Below are 19,199 nucleotides of genomic sequence, written 5' to 3' on the forward strand. Positions count from 1 at the left end.
CACTGCCACTGATGAACACAGAGACTTCCCTTTAGCCCAAGCAAACAATGGCCTCCAAGAAACTTACAAACAGTTCAGAACAGCAAATCTGTAACTGAACCTTTTTTAAATCTCAGAAAAGTGGGAAAAAAAGCAAGATTTTTTTGCTTTTTTGTTTTTTTTTTTAAGGAAAGCAGAGGTTCACAGGTATCAGCAAGTTAGAACAGTGCAGTAAATGACCCCACACTTGAGTGCTAGGCCAGAGACAGATAAAATGCAAGTTTTAAGAAATAAAACGATCTTAAAAATAAGTGCAGGCAAGAAATTCAATAATCAGCTCTAGGTTGTGTTCTAAATACAGTTACCAACACAGAAATCAAGTTTAACAAGCCAGAAAATGCTCAAAAGTAGGCGGCAATGCATAAAAACGTAACAAATAATCTGAAGCAAAATACTTAAAATCTCAAAAGTGGCTCCTTTCTTCTCTCGGCGTTTTCTCCTCTTGGTGGGTGCTTCACCAACAGCCACAAGTCTGCTTACTTAACCTGACAGGTTTCTTTGAAAGGGTCACCAAGGCAGTTGACACAAGTGAAACATTGCATACTGTGTATCTTGACCTGACCAAGGCATTCAGTACAATACCTCACTCAAGCATTGTTGACAAGCTTTCTTGGCTAGACATAATTCCTTACATAACTCAGTGAATTGATAGCTGGCTCACAGACGAGACCCAAAAAATCAGGACAGGTGAGAGTATCTCTACCAAGAGACTGGTCACCAGGGGAGTACCCCGAGGGTTCTCTACTGGGTTTGCTCCTGTTTGGCATCAACTTCTCAGAAGAGAAGGCTAACAATCAAGGCATCTGTCTCACCAGCTTTGCAGATGAGTGTAAACTGAGAAATCACAGACAAATGACTGGTGCCAAAGTCATGGACTAGAACTCATGCAAATAAATGCATCATAATACCCTTTTGGAATCTGTCAGCCCAGATGAATTACTTCATCAATAAAACACCCCTAATAGTCACACCAGTACTAAGGCATGTGGGAACATACTCAGACAGTTATGTGTTTGGTGAAAGGCCAGAGTGCTAAGATAATTAGGAAAATCATTGTATGTCATCAAATTTATATGTAAGGGTGTGCCATACATATTCAAGAAGTTATAGTTCCACTCTTTTCAGCCCTTATCATGGCCATCATGGAGAACAATGCCCACTTATACATGTATCTGAGCAGACATTTGCAACCATTGGAATGCCCACAAATGTTTCTCACCAGGAGAGTTTAGAACATGAATACTCTTTCCTACACTGATTGCCTAAAGGCTCTGTCACTGTATTCAGTCCCCTGCAGACTGCTGATAGGGAATGTTTGCCTGACTTACAGGGCTTCTTCAGACTCATCCTTGAAGGATCTGTTGCACATGGCAAAACAGACAGCACCAAGGCACTAAATCCAGGAATCAGAATTTCACTTGTAACATAAACAGAACAAGCTGGAAAGATGGATATGTGTCCCAAGGGATCCTCGCCCTATAGAATAGGCTTCTCATCCATGTAAAACTGACCCTTTTGAAATGAAATCTTGACAATTGGATGGGAAATCATAAATTTATCCCCCATTCTAGCCAGCATGTTCCTTATGGACAGAGATTGTAAATAAGAAAAGTATTATCCTATCACCCACCCCACAAATCCTCAGTTAACTCCATACTAACATGCCCCCCCAGTATAGATGCTCATGACATTTGGGACCAATTGTTTAGGGGTGAGTAGCTAGGCTTGTAAGGGTCCTAGTGGTTGTTAACCTAGTAACAACCTATGAACCTCAGTAACTTGATAGAAAGTAAATTGACTTACAATTACAACCCAGGAATTTCAGGTGAGTGGTTATATCTCCTCTAAATGTTCTGACACGAGCCTCCACTGAAAAGGGGTTATGTAACCCTGTCAGAGTATCCCAGTTATCACGACAATAAATAAATGAATAAATAAACCTGGTTAGTTCAATCTGAAACACTATCTTCCAAAGTGACTTTAGAAAACAATGCACACGGATACGTTTTTCAATCTACTTTCGCAAGCCCTGCTCTTGCCATTTTAAGCGTCCTTTCTAATTCTTAGGTTTTGCTTTTCCCCATTTTCTCTCCTGCTTTGCTGTCATGTTGCTTATATCCTTCACTTATTCTTATGCCCTTCTCTGCATGTTCCTTCCACAGCATCTTCTTCATATCACATTAACTGATGGAGGGTTACTCGGGCTTACTTTTGCCATGTCATACTTTTTGAAGCAATGGGTTGCATATCTGCATCTGACTACATTTAACAAACAGAATACCAGGTAAACTGGTTTTGCTGTACTGACAACAGTGACAAACAGTTCACTGGCAAGTATCCCTCAAATTGTACTTCGGCCTCCAAAAAAACCCTTGTTAAAAATATATTCCTGAGGTTTGTTGAAGTTCATTTTTACCATTACTACCATGCAATGTGAAGAGATGCTATGTACTGTGAGGGGTGTAATGTAAGTTTACTGAATACTGGACTATCAGAATTGTATGTGACTGCGGTGGTGGTGCAAAGGTAGCGTTGTTGCCTCACAGCAAAAGGTTCTCCTATTCGATTCTCGGCTGGAGTGCGGGAAGTGTCTTTTGTGTGGGGTCTGCGTGTTCTCCCCACAGTTGGGTGGCATTTGAAAGACATGCGTAAATGGCATGCTTTCATTGAAGATTGGACATCGAGCTGGCACCTCGGCATTCATGAAAATCTACTGCCAATCATTAGCAGACTGGAGTTCCGCTGTCGCGACCCCTAACCTGGAAAAGCCGAAAGACAAACAACAAGAATTGTATCATAAGACATTAAATATTGTAACTCAAATACAGACAGGATAACAAGTAGTAAAACTGGTAAAACCTAAAAACACCCACATTAATATTAGTAAAACTGGTAAAAACTAAAAACACCCAAGCTAATATCTGCATCTATATGTACATGTTCATAGGTACTTACTAAGCTAATGACCCTCAAGGATTTTCAGAAGCCTAGCCATGTATTTTCAATTTGTTTTAGTCCTGCTATTTTTAACATGATTAACTGTATTTATTCATGATTGTATTATGAGTATAAATACCGAAAAGCAGGCAGACATTTACATGTTACTCCAGTCCATGAGGGAAAAGGGTTCCAATCCACAAGTTGAACTTATTGTTTCCCACCCACTCATCTAGATTACGCATGAAGAAACTTACTTCTCTGGATTTGTCTTCCTGTCCATGTAAAGCGAAGTATTTTCTGTGAGACCTATCTAACCTTCTATCATGTGCTATTTAATTGGGCAATTCCAGAGAAGTGGTACTTTCTCACAGAGCTGTCTAACTTTCTCTCATGTTCTATTTAATTTTCAGAAGGGACTGGGAGTTTCTTTCACTAATGTACTTGTCGATGGGTAGTATGTCTGAAAGGAACAGGGCAATACAGACTGTCAGCAAGGCACAGATTGTCCCTCAATAGCCTGTAAAAAAACAAAAAAAGAGGGACAGTGCTTTGAAACTATCAGCTTTTAAGATTAAGGCCCTTGATTTTCTTGGGGATAGTGTGTTGTGGTAGTTCAAGTTATGTCAAGTTTGGAAAGATACATACCAAAGGGGGCACTACACTAATGACCAGTTCGATGAGTGAAAAATATAGTGCTTGCTACAAATGTCGTAAAGAGCTTATACCCTGCCTGCATGAGCCCTACAGTGCTTAGGTTTGACCACCAATGCAACATTGGCTTTTAAAAGCCGGTACTGCATTAAAGAGATCAAGATCTGCTGATGGTTGACAAGTGTCTATGTTACAACATTGAAGCTTTAGTTAATCGAATAACTAAAACTTGATCTTGTAATATCAACAGCTAAAAATGTCGAATGTCCGATTCAACCAAGGGAAACACTTCCCTTGGCCACATCAAAAAAAAAAAAAAAAACTTTACATCCGAAATCAAAGGGAGGGCTTCACCCCCACACCCTCCAATTTGAGGGGCTGTGCCACCTACACCCCCCACCTATATACACCAACTCCGAGATCGCTCCAAATTGGAAAATGGGCATACTCCACATAACAGCCAAAGGAAGTGTTTACCTGGGTTAAATCGGCTGTTCAACATTTTACGTTTTTGATATTACAAGATTGAGCTTTACTTATTCGATTAAGTACAGCTTCAATCCTGTAATATAGACCCGCTGACCCCACCAACACTTTGCATCCATGGACTTTGCCCATCTCACCCCGCCCTAGCTATGGTACTGTACAGAAACTTGTGCCTTTGAGGAGAGCAGTTGAGGAACAACAGGTGATGAGGTTTGAAGTGCCTTAGACAGGAAATAGGATGCATAAGGTGGGACAGATGAAGAAATGAGGACATCCGAGTAGAAAGTAAAACAGCTCCAGTTCCAAAGGTAAGAAAGATTATAGAAAAGGAGATGGTGATTTGTTGAAGTAGATTTGGGAGACGCAAAAAGAAGATAATGGGAAATGAGGATGTCCAGCAAAGAGATGGATAGATGAATTGTGAATGAAGTACTTTGACAGCAGGACAGTGGCAATCAGCTGAGAGAAAGATGGCAACAGTTGACATGACACCTTTAGTTCAAGATGAAAACGGGTTTTGATGAAGAAAATGCCACTACATTTGTTTAATGATAAAAAATGTAAAACAAATGCAAACATTTTATCAATGAGATTTGATCATAAAACAAATACACAAAAAAAATGATTTGCAATTATAGGAATCTTTTAAAAATACAGATGTGCATGTTAAGTAATTGTTCCAGTCTTCAAAATAAGGGTTAATATACTCTCAGTAAACACTGTTTTCTGCAGAGGAGCGTGTAATATCAAACTTGGAAATCAGACTGCTAAGAGGTCCTCTAGCAGAAATTTTGCTTTATAATGATAGATAGTTTCATATTTTGCAAGATGTTGCTTGGTAGTAAAAATAAAGTATATTTGGTGTTTGGCAAATTGGTCACAGTACAATGATCTGGAAAGCTACAAAATATGAAGGTTTCCAGTATGAAGCAGTGTCACTTTGTTGAAATGTTTAATGACAACTTACTCTGGGTGTACTGATTACATTTCAGTAGTGTTTATATATCCTACAGTGATGACAGATCTAAGGATTTGCACTTTCATCTTACAGTGCTGGCTCAGGTAAAACAAACTGCCCAGCCTGCAATGTACATAATTACACATGAGGATTTAATTGTGAAGCTGCCTATTTAAAGCTCTTGTGGCACAAATTAGTACAGAATATCTGCATTCAGCTTTAGAAGACCTACTCACAAGAGAGCTTCAGGTAAGGACTTCTCCATCAATAACTGAATCTGTTTCCATTAATCAAGCAGTAGCAGCTAAACTGAAATGCATTTTAAACAATCCTGTTTTAGCAAATTAAACATTTTCAATCTTTTATTGGTGGGATAATATTCAGCAGAGAAACTGGTCTGCATATGGTTATTCAAAAGTCCTGGTCAGCAGACTAAGTAAGAATAAGTCTGTAGAAATAAAATTTGTCACAGTTATGAAAATTGTGCTCATTTGTGCACTTTAATGTAAGTTATAGGCTACATTATTACATATACGTCACATTGTTTTCCCTCCCCTAACTAAATTAGCTAAGCAGACAGACGCATGGATTCATACACAGTGTGTGACATATAAAGAGCTACACAGAAGCACATAGTTTTTTTGCAGATATCTATTATATAGACATAGACAGATATGTACAGAGTGAGATATACACACACACAAACAACTGCCTCACATTTTTTTTGGTGCCAGAATGGCTGTATTATGTTATATACATTATGAAGCTAATGCAACAATAGCGCAATAAAACAAGTGTATATTCACTATTAATTAAAACTACATAAAGATAAAAAAATCTATGTATTGTTTACAAATATGCACATGGATTTTACTCCATACTTAAACATACACACACACAGACACACACACACACACACACACACATATATAGATATATAGCTATATATGGCTCTATGTTTCTTGATTGAAATTTCACTATCTCAAACAAGAAACATCAAGACCCATTAAAGTGAAACTACACTACACTGAAAGTGTACTTTCGCAAAAGCTGGTTCTCCGAACCGGAAAAAAACAAAAAAAAAACCCTACTTTAAACAGTATTTTGCAGGGGGAGTAAGCCCCCCTGCACCCCCCAGACCCCTTCTTAAATATACTAACTCCAAGATTGCACTACAGTGGGAAAAAGGATATATTTCCTTATCCCCACAGTAATGTGCTTCGGAGAACCAGCTTTAACGAAAGTGCACTTTAGATTTAGAGCACTTTTGCTTAAATGGGTTCGATCTCCTGGTTGTCGAGAAGGTGCGTTTTTGACCATTAGAAGTAGACCCATATATATATATATATATATATATATATATATATATATATATATAAATATATGTGAGTGTGTGTGTATTTATATATATTACTGTGGGACTATAAAGTGTGACACATTTATTATCATGTGCTGTGAGATTTAGAGATGACATTTCATAAGAAATAGAGCCAAAAATTACAAAATCAGGCTGCCTAATCTTATTTATCCTTTGTTGACTGTGTTACTCCCACTTGGCTATTAGCATCTTTTCTACTAGGTGAATTTTGATTGGGACATTAGGGAACTTCTAATCTTTTTTATAAGTGAGATGGGATTTTTTGCATCCACCTAAGCTACTACCAACCTGGTTTAATGTCTCATCTGAAAGACAGCACACTCAGGAGTGCAGCACCCCAAGGTGCAGTGTCAGAAACACCTGGTGTGGAAATAGAATGCACAGCCATCTGCATCAAAGGCAGGTGCACTACCTGCCACTGACACTGCAGAGTCATTATATCAATTATATACTTTGATACATTTCATGTATCACAAAGTAGACCCCAGCATATTCTTTTCATCCTTTTTATACCATTTTTGGACAATTTCATTCTAGTCTAGTTCTGAGGTGATTTTTTTTTAACTTCTTTGTTTAATAAGTTACGTTTTAACATTATTTTAGTATAAAGTGTGAGTTATGGTTAAAACATGCCAGTATAATTGTTCAGTCATATTTTTAGTTAGTACAATGGTATTGAGTTTAGTTTAATTGGATCAGATTCATTTTGATGGGCATGCCATTTTCTGACTCTCTGGCTTTGATCCTATTTTTGCTATTTCTAGTTTGTTTCTGACTAGTTGTAGTTCATTTTTAAAATCTAACATCAGGTGTGTGTTCCATGGATTTAAATTAGGTGTGGTTAATTGTTTCAGGAGATTTTGTGTTGATGTTTTACTGCTATGAGTGCATGCATTTTTAAAATGCTATCACATCTGTGATTGGGTTTCAAAGAAGGGTTTCCAATTGGCTAGATATTTTATGATGTATATAAGATGTGGCTAAAAGTACAGATGATGTGTGCAGGAGCAACATATAAACTCTGTAAATCTTGTCCCAGGAAAATGTTTTTATCGCATTACACAGTGATCTATGTATGTAATATAAAGTACTCTCTAAACTACAAATATGTAATGAATGAATCCATGTGCAGCCAATGGGGTTTTAGCTTCTCCAAAACATAGTTAATTAACAGTTACATCAGAATAAAAATAGTTAATGAAATAAGTATTCCCTTCTTTTAAGCTGTGTATAAGTTATCATATACAGTAATATGTGAAATATTAGCATGTATTTAAGGGAGACCACACTAGTATTGGCTGTCATATAACTATCTATACAGTTAGTCAACATTATCAGTGTTAATATCAGTGTCTCACCCTCTTTACTTGTCAAGCTATATGTACGTATGTTGCATGTGTGTGTGTATATACATATATATATATATATATATATATATATATATATATATATATATATATACCACATAGGATAGTATGCCAAAGTAAGATTCACACACACTGCTTTGCTAACAAGCTAAGGCAGTCTTTTCAAAAGAAGAATTTTAGTATCCAGCTAAAATTAAGTTTCTATGTGAATAGAACATGCCTATACCCCTCAGGTTGGTGGACTGTTCAGATGTTACTTCCATGTTAATATAATCAACTCAGAGATTATTGCACTTTATGTAGAGGGACAGCTCCACCATTGCAGTGATCTATGAAAGAACAGTTGTTTATGAACTTTCCATAAAAGTAGATGTCCTATCAATCACTGTTCTTGCAAAGTTAACTCAGTCATCTATTACACCTGCAATCAGTTCTTCATTAAAATTTTGGACTTGGAAGACCGTTCTGTTGATGACACTGACATATGACAAGAGGGTTTCTGGCTTGCATGATGCTATGGTAGTTCCTCTTAGGATTAATCCTTCCTTTAGGTCTAAGGCAGTTAATAACTTATCTATCTTCCATCCTTCTCCTCTCTCAACTCAAAATAAGGGTGAAAGGATTCTTCATTCTTCTTTGAATTTACATATATAACTCAGGTTTAACCTTGACAAGAGTAAAGGAGTTAGAAAATCTGAGCAACTTTTTATTTCTTTTCATGATAACAAGCTTGGTTTGACTGTCTCCAAGAAAACCTTTTTTTTGGATATCTGAGGTAATTTCCTTTTGTTATTCTTATTATGGGAAACAGCTTAATTTCTTTATTAGAGCTCATTCTCCTAGGATAGTAGCCTCCTCTGGAATGTTCTTCAAGGTCTTAGATATCAAGTCCATTGTAAAAACTGCCACTTCATCTTTTTACCTCCCTTTTTCTAAACATTATACGTTGGATGCATTTTCTAAGGCTAGAGCAGGTTGGGCCAGGTCCATTCTTCAAGGCATATTGGACTGCTGCTCAGTTCCTTCTTCCTCTGCCCCCTCTCTTCAGTAACTTTAGTACTCTCCATCAACTGCAATGGTAACCTTTGAAGGACATGGTACAGTTTTGTAAGAACTTACCATAACAATGAATGCCCAACTGATCACTGTTGCAGTACTTTGTCACTCCCTTCTTCCCTTTTTTAATCTGACTAAGGGGTGCATCTTTTCATTTCTTCTTTTCTTTTTTTTACTCAAACAAGTTTTATTATTTTTCAGGAATAACAAAAATTATTATGATTACATTTATCTGAGTGAATAAATAAAATAGCATTCTATATACAATATTTACAATTGGCCTAAATAAGAAAGGAACATCAGTCAGTGGAAATATTGCAGTTACACAATTCAAGTGGTTCTTTAACTTATTATTCTCTTATAGAAGAGACTGGGACCATATTTAATGTCTCGATAAGAGAGAGAAGTTTGTTCCAGGGGTTGTTAGTCCATGTTTTAGGAGAGATTCTCAGTTCCTTGACTTTTATTTCCATAAGTGCTGTTTCTTTCATTAAGTTCAAGAAATCTTTAATGGTGGGTTCAGAGGAGGATTTCCATTTTCTTGTGATGCACTTTCTAGCTACTGCTAGTATAGTCCATAGGAGATAAAGATCACTTTTGTTCATTTCTGTTATTTCATTAACATTTAAAAGGTTTGGTGACTTTGTTAGTGCAAATGAGTCTGTATAAATAGCTTGGAGAAATGTATTTATCTCTTCCCAAATATTTTTAGTTATTCCAATGATATAGGATATATGACCAATCTGCATCGCAACTTAGTGAACAGCTCCAACAAGTAACATTGTTGGTTGAATTGATTTTAGCTATCTTATTTGTGTATAAAAAGCTCTATGCAGAAATTTCCATGTAAAGATCTTCCAAATGTGTAAATTTGATGTTAATTTAATGGAGTATAATAGATTAGTTTTACTTTCAATTGATAAATGTATCGAATGCCCTTCTGTTATGAAGTTACAATAATTTTGATTGGGTTTGGAAAAGCAAAAAGGCATGTTGGTCACACACAGCAGGCAACTTTAATCCAAAAATAGTAAGCGCTTTCAAGGAATCCTTCCGCTTCATCAGACTAACAGTGACTGCAAGGAACATCACATTTAAAAAGATTCACTATATCAAAATAACTAATGAACAGTTATGCTAGTAATTAGAGCCCTATTAACACTAAAAAGGCCATCGTTACAATACCTAATATAAAATATAAAATAACTACATTTATATCAAGTAGGCGGACTTATATAACATTTAAATACATTATATGCCAGATGCTTTTTAAATAAAAACAAAAACAATAGCATCAATATAAAAATGTATATAAAATATTAATGTAAAATCAATCAGTTAAATCACAGTACAAACATTTATAAAATGACTTTCAATGCTTAACTACTAGCTTTAAGAAAGGGTTTAAGGGATTCTTTATTGTTAAGGCCTGGTGGCCTATCAGCTTGAAATTTCAGTATCCATTCCTGTTCTGAGGCTTCAGTATTATTGCTCAGATTACCCCCCCCCTTATTAACAGGGACCACCTCAAGCACTAAAAACTTGAACCTATGAGTAAGTCCCTCTTTATGTACATGTACAGCTAACGCATTGCTCTCTTTCACATTCTTAATGTCACGCATATGCTCTAGGATCCTGTCTTTTAAATGTTGGTTAGTCTTACCTATATAAAAGGCAAAACACTGTACACAATAGCTAAAATAGACCACATTCTTGGTATAACAATCAGCATAAAAATTAGCTTCTATTGTAATCCCCTTCTGAGGGTGTATAAATTGTCTCCCAACATGTATACTAGAGCATGCTGTGCACCTTCTACATGTATAGGTGCCAAGTCTGTCTGACTGAATATATTTATGGGTGCTTACAGCTATATAACAAAATTGTCTGTTAAGAGATCTATTATTCTTGAAAGTAAAAGATGGTTGCTCTCCCACTAGTCCATTTAATTCATTTATACTAGAAAGAATGTCCCAGTTATTCTTAACAATGTCACACACCACATGTATATTGCTTGCATAACTCAGCGGCAATTGTAGTACTTCACTATCTGACTCACCTCTCTCCATAGTACCATTAGCCCTAGCACTACAAGATCCTATCCCTTCACTACATTCCTTGTTATAGTACAGTTTACACCTACCATCCCTTTCTCTCCAGGCTACATCAGTTTGTCTATCTATCTCATTCTCTCTATATCCTTTTTCCATAAACTCATGTTTAAGGGACAAAAGTGCTCTATGTAGTGTATAATCATCATTATATAAATGCATACAGCGAAAAAAATTGACCTTTCAAAACATTCAATTTAGTATGCCTTGGATGCGTACTGCCATTGTGTAAGACATTATTTTTCCTAACAGTTTTTCTAAAAAGTGTAGTCAAATCCAGACTGGGGCAACTCTAGTAATCTCCACATCAAGAAAGTCAATCACTCTATCAGAGTATTTGTAGGTAAAGTTCAGAAATGGAGTGATACTATTAATATATACCAGAAACTCATTAAGGCGTTCCTCGGTATCGTGCCATAACAAAAAAATATCATCCACGATTCGTTTACACCATACAATAGATTCAGCAAATGCATTATTAGCCAAAACATAGGTAGTTTCCCATTGCACAAGAGATAGGTTGGCATAGCTATTGGCACAGGCAATACCAATAGCTACACCAACCTTCTGTATAAAGTGTTCATCACCAAACATAAAAACATTGTTCTCTAAAATAGTTTCTAACAATGCACAAATTAATCTAACCTTACTTGCTTGAACATTCCTTGCATGTAGTAGCTCTCTAATATTCTCTATGCATCAGGCATTGTGAATCACTGTAAATAAGGACTCCATGTCTAAAGTTACCAACCAACAGGGATTCTCTAATATTTCCAAGTATGTCCCTAAATCATTAAGGAAATCCTTAGAATCCTTCAGGACAGTAGTACATTCACAAAGCACACGATGTAAATTCCTTTCAACGTATATCGAAAGAGGCTCAGTAGCCCACCCCTTGCTAGACACAGTAGGATGCATAGGGGCTAACAAGGTTCCTGTGAACCTTGGGTAGGCTGTGCATTATAGGAACCATTGGAAATTCTACAGTGAAATATTCAAAGAGTGGCTATTGAATCATTCCTGTCACAAATAAATCAAACAGTAAAAACTGTATCTTGTCAATAACTGCCTTAAGAGCAGCATTAGATATCTAACAATATGTATTTGTATCATTAAGAAGGTCATTCATATTGTGTACATACATCTCCTTATCTAATATGATAATACCTCCCCCTTTGTCAGCAGGGTGTACCTCAGTACATGTCAGACATTTCAGTTCAATCAATGCTTGCTGTTCAGATGGTGGCAAATTACAAAATGCATTATTGTCACTGCTGGTAAACCTCTCCCTGAATTGCTTCTCACATAGTTCTATAAACAAATCAATTACAGAATTACTGGAACAAACATGCTCGTTTTTTTAAAAATACATTGCTCATTAGTGGTCCCTTGAAATAAACTTTTTGGAAGAAGTCTTACCTTGAAGACTATAAGTTCTTTGATAGAATTCACTATGTCACAAAACTTAGGCTCCTATTCAACAGAGTTAACTGGGAATCAGTCAGAGCATGAGAAGAAATATTAATCATAGACCTGTCTAGTCTTCTTCCAGGTCCTGCCCTGCTCGTCGACGCTATGTGGGTGTCTTGTTTTCCCATTCACAACTTGACTCTTGTATTTCCCTCGTATTGGGAATGGGCTGTGTAGTAAAAAATCCCCTTGTGCTTTATGAGTAGCATCTACTTAAGCTTGTCCAACATTCTCACTGCTAGTAGAATGCGTATCACGTATAGCAGCCGTATGTTTTGATTGGGTTTGCCTTAATAAATAATTAGGATTTTATATAGTTTGGATATTGAATTTATACAATTATAATTATTATAAATTACTTCTTGCATGTAATTTATGAATTTAGGCTTAGTTTTGAGGGATGAATTATTAATTATTCTGCATAAATCTTGAGCATAAGATAGCATGCTTTGAATTATTAGCCAGTCTATAATTGATATGTCATATGTATTTATTATTTGTTGACTGTCTAGTACTTTCTGATCCTTTATACAGTGCTGCCAGCGAGTACATTTTTTTGTTTCCCAATTAGTAAGAATACTCGTGTTTTATTAAAGAAATTTTTGTAGAGCTAACGGGCATTAACAGCTCAAGCCATAGTTTTATTTCTATGTCGGTATTAAATGACATTTCTAAATAAATTGTAAATATACTTTGTATAGTTTAGATTAGTGGGTTTTATTGTATTGTATTGGAAATTAATACATAGTATATGCCAACGTTTATTATTTTGTTCATTTAGTAGTAGATTTTTTGCTATTTTATTTTCATTTAAAAAGATAATAATATGCATCATCTTCATTTCTTCTTTACTTGATGGTCATATACATATGTATTTAATTACCTCTGCTTCTCTTCCTTTTGTTCTCTTCAGGCAAGTAAGTTTTTTGGTCTTTGCATGCATAAATCCCTTATATATTTCCCACCATTGGGCTTAGAACATATGTCAGATGCAAGACTCATGAAATGGCTCAGGCTTCAGTATAGTGGCTGGACATTCAGCTACCCTTGGCATGATACTCCTCATGTGAGGAATATTGCGAAAGTGATTTTAGAAGGACATCAAAGACAGTTACTTCCAAACATTATCATACAGTTCACCATGTTTCAAATTGAAAATATGTTTTGTGTACAAATGGAAGTCAGCAAGAAGTCAAAGAGATTGTTTTCTATAAGCAGAGCCTAAAAAATGAGACTTAGTAAATTTCCCTTTTATGTACCGACCATCCACTTAACATGATAAGTCAAATATTAGGGAAAGTCATAGAAGACGTAGAGCTAATGAGTTCAAGATTGGTAAAGACAGACATAAATTTTCTTGTTTTTAAGATATATTTTATTTAAAGAACAGTACAGATGTAGACTTTAATCTCAACACCATTCCTGCCACAGGACAGATGTAGGACCTTGGATGAGAAGGCAATTTATCTACTACTCAGAGATTTTGAATTTATTTGGACTGAGAGATCTCATCATCAATACAAAACTGTCATACACAGTGGTCATGATGTTGCAGAAGAGGTTTAGATCTCTATACAGAGTATTTCTGTTTTGCTGTTTAACTTGCTGATTTGCAGTAAATACATCAACAATGGGTTGGAGGATGCTTTGCATGCCAGCCACAGATCACCTCTTACCAGCATAGGATATCAAGTATAATAACAGGGCTTTAGACCAGTCCATGTAGGACATGTTTAGGCCTTGTTTCCTTGTAAGTGCATGTAGGACATGTTTAAGCCTTGTTTCGTTGTAGTATGGTATCTCTGTGTGTATTCCAGTTCTTGCATGTGTCTGGGCAGATACATGCCTAAGGGCCATTATTTTCAATGATTGGCTTAGTGAGGGCTGATTAAAGCCCTTTGTTTCTTGCTGGTCTCGATAACACAAATGACCTCTAGTTATGATTACTGCAATTGCCACTCCTAACCCCACCGAGGAACATGCTCTGCATACAGAGCTTATTTTTATTGGCTGTCTTCATCTGTGTCATTTTCAGGATCCATCCTTCCTATCCAGATAAACAGTGAAGTATAAGATCATATCTTTCCCATGAGCATTTGCAGAATTAGAGATGCCAGTTACCCAGTCATAACAAATGGCTTCGAATCCCAAAAGAAGTATAAGAATCACACCTAGACAACGGCACTGTCATTATCACTTATATCAAGGCTGTATATTCCTCAAGTGATCATGTAATACTGATGCCAAGATTACCAAATAGTGTTACTTCAGGAAAATGTATGCTCTCGTTTCTAAGTTTCATATGGAGTATGTAAAATAACTGAATGGCAATATCTTCTTGGGCAGAATAAGGCAGACTGAATTCTGAGTTCATTAATACTGAACACTGCTGGAGTATTAACTCTGATGTTAGTATGCTCCAGGGTTATGGAGCTATTATATTAAACTGTGAGACTGATCAGCCTTGGTGTTGCGTGTCTAAAGGCTTGAATGTATGCAGGTGCAACACCCTTAAATATATATGTACTTTTCTTGTGTTGTCCATGATATAGCCTTTCTCCCAGGGACCCTGCTGGCAAAATGGCTGTGTGCCCAGCTGGACTTTCCTGGTCAACAAATACAGTAAATAAATAAATGCTGATACTCTACTCCCCTACTCTTCTGATGTAAATGAGTGCATTCATTTTGTATCTGGCATCCTAAATTGTTCTGGTAAGCAAAAATAAAAATGAAAAAAAAAAAAAAAATATATATATATATATATATATAGAGAGAGAGAGAGAGAGAGAGATGCCACTCATTCATTCTAGGTTTTACAGCTTTCATCTTTGGTTAAGTCTGAGCCTTCTGCCAAGGAGTTGACTGATGACCTACAGTTATTCTTCCCAGGTATGTCAGCCACCCCATATCTTCATCATATCATGTCACACTGAAGCTTTTGTAATTAGTATCAACCATGTTCTTTTATACACCTTCATTTTCTCTTACGACAAATTACTGACCAAGCAGTTAAGTGTCTATATTTTAACACTGCCAGAAAAGGACACAATCTTCATGGAACCTTCCATACTATATTTCTTAAAACATTTGCCTTTTTTCTGGTCAGCTGTATCTTCCTCATTTATCTTCCTTCTTTACAGAGACACACACACTCAAAGAACTTCTCCCTTTTTCCCTTCTGAGGGTTTCCAACTTTCAGGGACCTGACATTTTCTGGCTCATCATCAGACTTCAATTTTGACATGCATTCTAGAAACTACATTGATCAAAATGAAGCCAAACCATACCATTCTGCATGATTTCAGCAAGGGACATAGTTGGATGTTTTTTGTATGGTTACTCAGCTTTTAACAAAATCAGATATGACTCCTTAACAGATGCTCTGTTTTTTGACAAGTTAGCAATAAACTCTCTGTACCACTCATTGCAAATTCTTCAACTTAAGGAACTGCCTTTTGGGAAGGGACACTTTCTTGGTTTGTTCATTCATTCCTTCATTCTATAAGTTGGTAGCTGCACCGTACCAAAGACTTTTTTCAGCAACAAGTGTGTGTGTGTGTGTGTGTGTGTGTGTGTGTGTGTGTGTGTGTGTGTGTGTGTGTGTGTGTGTGTGTGTGTGTGTGTGTGTGTGTCTGTGTGTGTATATAGGTTCCCTCCTAAAGATTGTGCATGTGTTTGGAAGATGACTACTTATGATTGACTAAGCAGCTGGTCAGCTGGTTTCCATGATCATATAATTCCTAGAATAGGGCATTTGCTCTTACTCTATATGTTTGTACAATCTTAGAGTTAGTATAAATAATTAGAAGGGTTTGTGGAGGGTGCAGGAAGACTTGCCCCCTGCAAAACATGTTTTTTATTTCATTAAGCTTTGTATGCACTGAAGTACTGATTCTTGGCACATATGTAGTTGCTTGTCAATGTAGGGATTTTCAACATAGCATCAATGTTTTGCATGTCGGCATTGGGTGTATTCAGGTTTTCTTACTAAATTCATACATGTATACATTTCTGTGCATGTTTGCATGTATACACACGGGTCTACCTGATAACATCAACGTGCTAAAATACCGACAACGAAATCACTAACACCACAAAACCAAAAGTTCAGAAGCACAAAACGTCACATACCTGACACTCAACAAACAAAACAAATCCCCTGTCCAAAAAGCACACACACAACACAACACAAGCACACCAAAAACCTTACAAACCTATACTGAACCTTACATACACAACTATCGATGTACAAACCTTAACCCAAATCCTAATCCTAAGGTCCATCACTATCACACACTCACCTAACCCACGCCCTAACCCTACCTCACTTAACCCGCCCCTATCCCTAACGTTTGTCACTATCGCACACTCACCTGACCCGCACCCTAACCCTAACTCAATTAACCTGCCCCTAACCCTACAGACCGTCGCTATCGCACACTTACCTTACCGGCACCCTAAACCTGACGTCTGTCACTACCGCATACTTACCCACTAGCGCTCATTTGACATGTCGGTGTTCTCATCGTCGGGATTTTCAACTGTCGGTCATCTTCATTGTCGATCTTCCGGTATCGGTCTTCTCATCGTCTGCGTTTCAAGCTTTCAGCGTTATCAGGTAGACCCATACACACACATAGGCACACACAATACTATTGCATTTGGAAGCCGTGAATATAAATTTACCTGATATAGGGACAGAATGCAGAAAGCTTCCTATAGTGAGATATATTAGTTTCAGAAAGGTTTAGTAAAGAACAGCACATTGAATAGATATGGGAAAATGGAATCAAGTCTCAGACATCAGAGTTAATACTCCAGCAGTGTTCAGTATTAATGAACTCAGAATTCAGTCTGCCTTATTCTGCCCAAGAAGATATTGCCATTCAGTTATTTTACATACTCCATATGAAACTTAGAAATGAGAGCATACATTTTCCTGAAGTAACACTATTTGGTAATCTTGGCATCAGTATTACATGATCACTTGAGGAATATACAGCCTTGATATAAGTGATAATGACAGTGCCATTGTCTAGGTGTGATTCTTATACTTCTTTTGGGATTTGAAGCCATTTGTTATGACTGGGTAACTGGCATCTCTAATTCTGCAAATGCTCATGGGAAAGATATGATCTTATACTTCACTGTTTATCTGGATAGGAAGGATGGATCCTGAAAATGACACAGATGAAGACAGCCAATAAAAATAAGCTGTGTATGCAGAGCATGTTCCTTGGTGGGGTTAGGAGTGGCGATTGCAGTAATCATAACTGGAGGTCATTTGTGTTATCGAGACCAGCAAGAAACAAAGGGCTTTAATCAGCCCTCACTAAGCCAATCATTGAAAATAATGGCCCTTAGGCATGTATCTGCCCAGACACATGCAAGAACTGGAATACACACAGAGATACCATACTACAAGGAAACAAGGCCTAAACATGTCCTACATGCACTTACAAGGAAACAAGGCCTAAACATGTCCTACATGCACTTACAAGGAAACAAGGCCTAAACATGTCCTACATGGACTGGTCTAAAGCCCTGTTATTATACTTGATATCCTATGCTGGTAAGAGGTGATCTGTGGCTGGCATGCAAAGAATCCTCCAACCCATTGTTGATGTATATAAAACAGAAACCTGGAGTGAAATCAGAAATAAGAAGCAAAAGTTAGCTTACAATGACTTGTATGTATATATGTGATGGTGGTGAAGGAAATTCACCCTGTGCCTTGACTCCTTAATACATTAAATACTCAATCTTCAGTGTGTGAGTGGAGCTATGGTGGGGGCAGCCTCTCTGAAAATAAAAGCTGTACTTTTTTTATTATTTTACTATTTTACTTATAATTTCAGTGATCTCAACATTCATTTTTTCTTGCCTAGTAGAAATTTAGATTTTAGATTTTTTGTCCAGTTCATTAGTATTTGGTGTTTTGTGTTTCAGGGCTAATATGCAGCATATGGATTAAGGAATGCTAGTAAAATCAGTAGAAGTGTAACTGACTAGCCATATAGGAGTATATTTAAAGTCTGCTTTTATGGCAAATATTCTAGATTATGCTTTTTCAGTTCTGATGTTCATTAGTGCTCTGCTTTGAGCACAGCTTTGTTCTCACTGTACATAAATGACATTTACTTGGGCATACTTGGACTCTGTGCTCTGCAGATGGCCTTGTATTAACAGATCAGTTCTAATGTTCTTGTTTAAACAACTCTAGAAAGAACTTGCAATAAATTTTCGAACCTGAATTGTGTTAAACAACTCTAGAAAGAACTTCCAATAAATTTTCGAACCTGAATTGTGTTAAACAACTCTAGAAAGAACTTCCAATAAATTTTCAAACCTGAATTGTGTTAAACAACAATCTATTAACACTAAAAAGGCTAAACATTTTCTGATTTGATAGTTTTAAAAATAAATTAACTTGCTGTGCTGGCTTTTAAATTATCGATATATTTCAGTGTCACTCTTGCTGTGCTGGCTAACTTCAAATGCTTGAGGATATGTTTTGACCCTTATGATATCAGTCAGTTACAACAACTGTATTTAACAGCAGGGCCGTGGCTCAATAAAAAAGAGCTCACAAGACAACTTAGTTACTTACTATATGTTGAGGCAAAGCTTGGCATAGGCAAATTCATCCTCATCCAAAAATCTGAACATGCCTTGACACTACTGGTATGTTTTCAAACTAGCAACTCACACTTGGGATGTGTCTTAAAATCTGTAGGTTTATA

At 36.7% G+C, this 19,199-nt stretch overlaps 1 protein-coding gene across 1 annotated transcript in view; it reads left to right on the forward strand.

Annotated features, from left to right (window-relative positions):
- Positions 1–5,263: 5,263 nt before the first annotated feature.
- LOC122805806 (resistin-like beta) overlaps positions 5,264–19,199 on the forward strand; it is a 100,656-nt gene continuing 86,720 nt past the window's right edge. The window contains exon 1 of the mRNA XM_044076070.1: positions 5,264–5,323. The gene's annotated coding sequence lies outside the window, so the exon portion shown is untranslated. The remainder of the gene's footprint in view (positions 5,324–19,199) is intronic.

This window comes from Protopterus annectens, chromosome 7.part0 (genome assembly GCF_019279795.1).
Source record: "Protopterus annectens isolate FY-2018-M chromosome 7.part0, PAN1.0, whole genome shotgun sequence".
Taxonomy (NCBI): Eukaryota; Metazoa; Chordata; order Ceratodontiformes; family Protopteridae; genus Protopterus; species Protopterus annectens.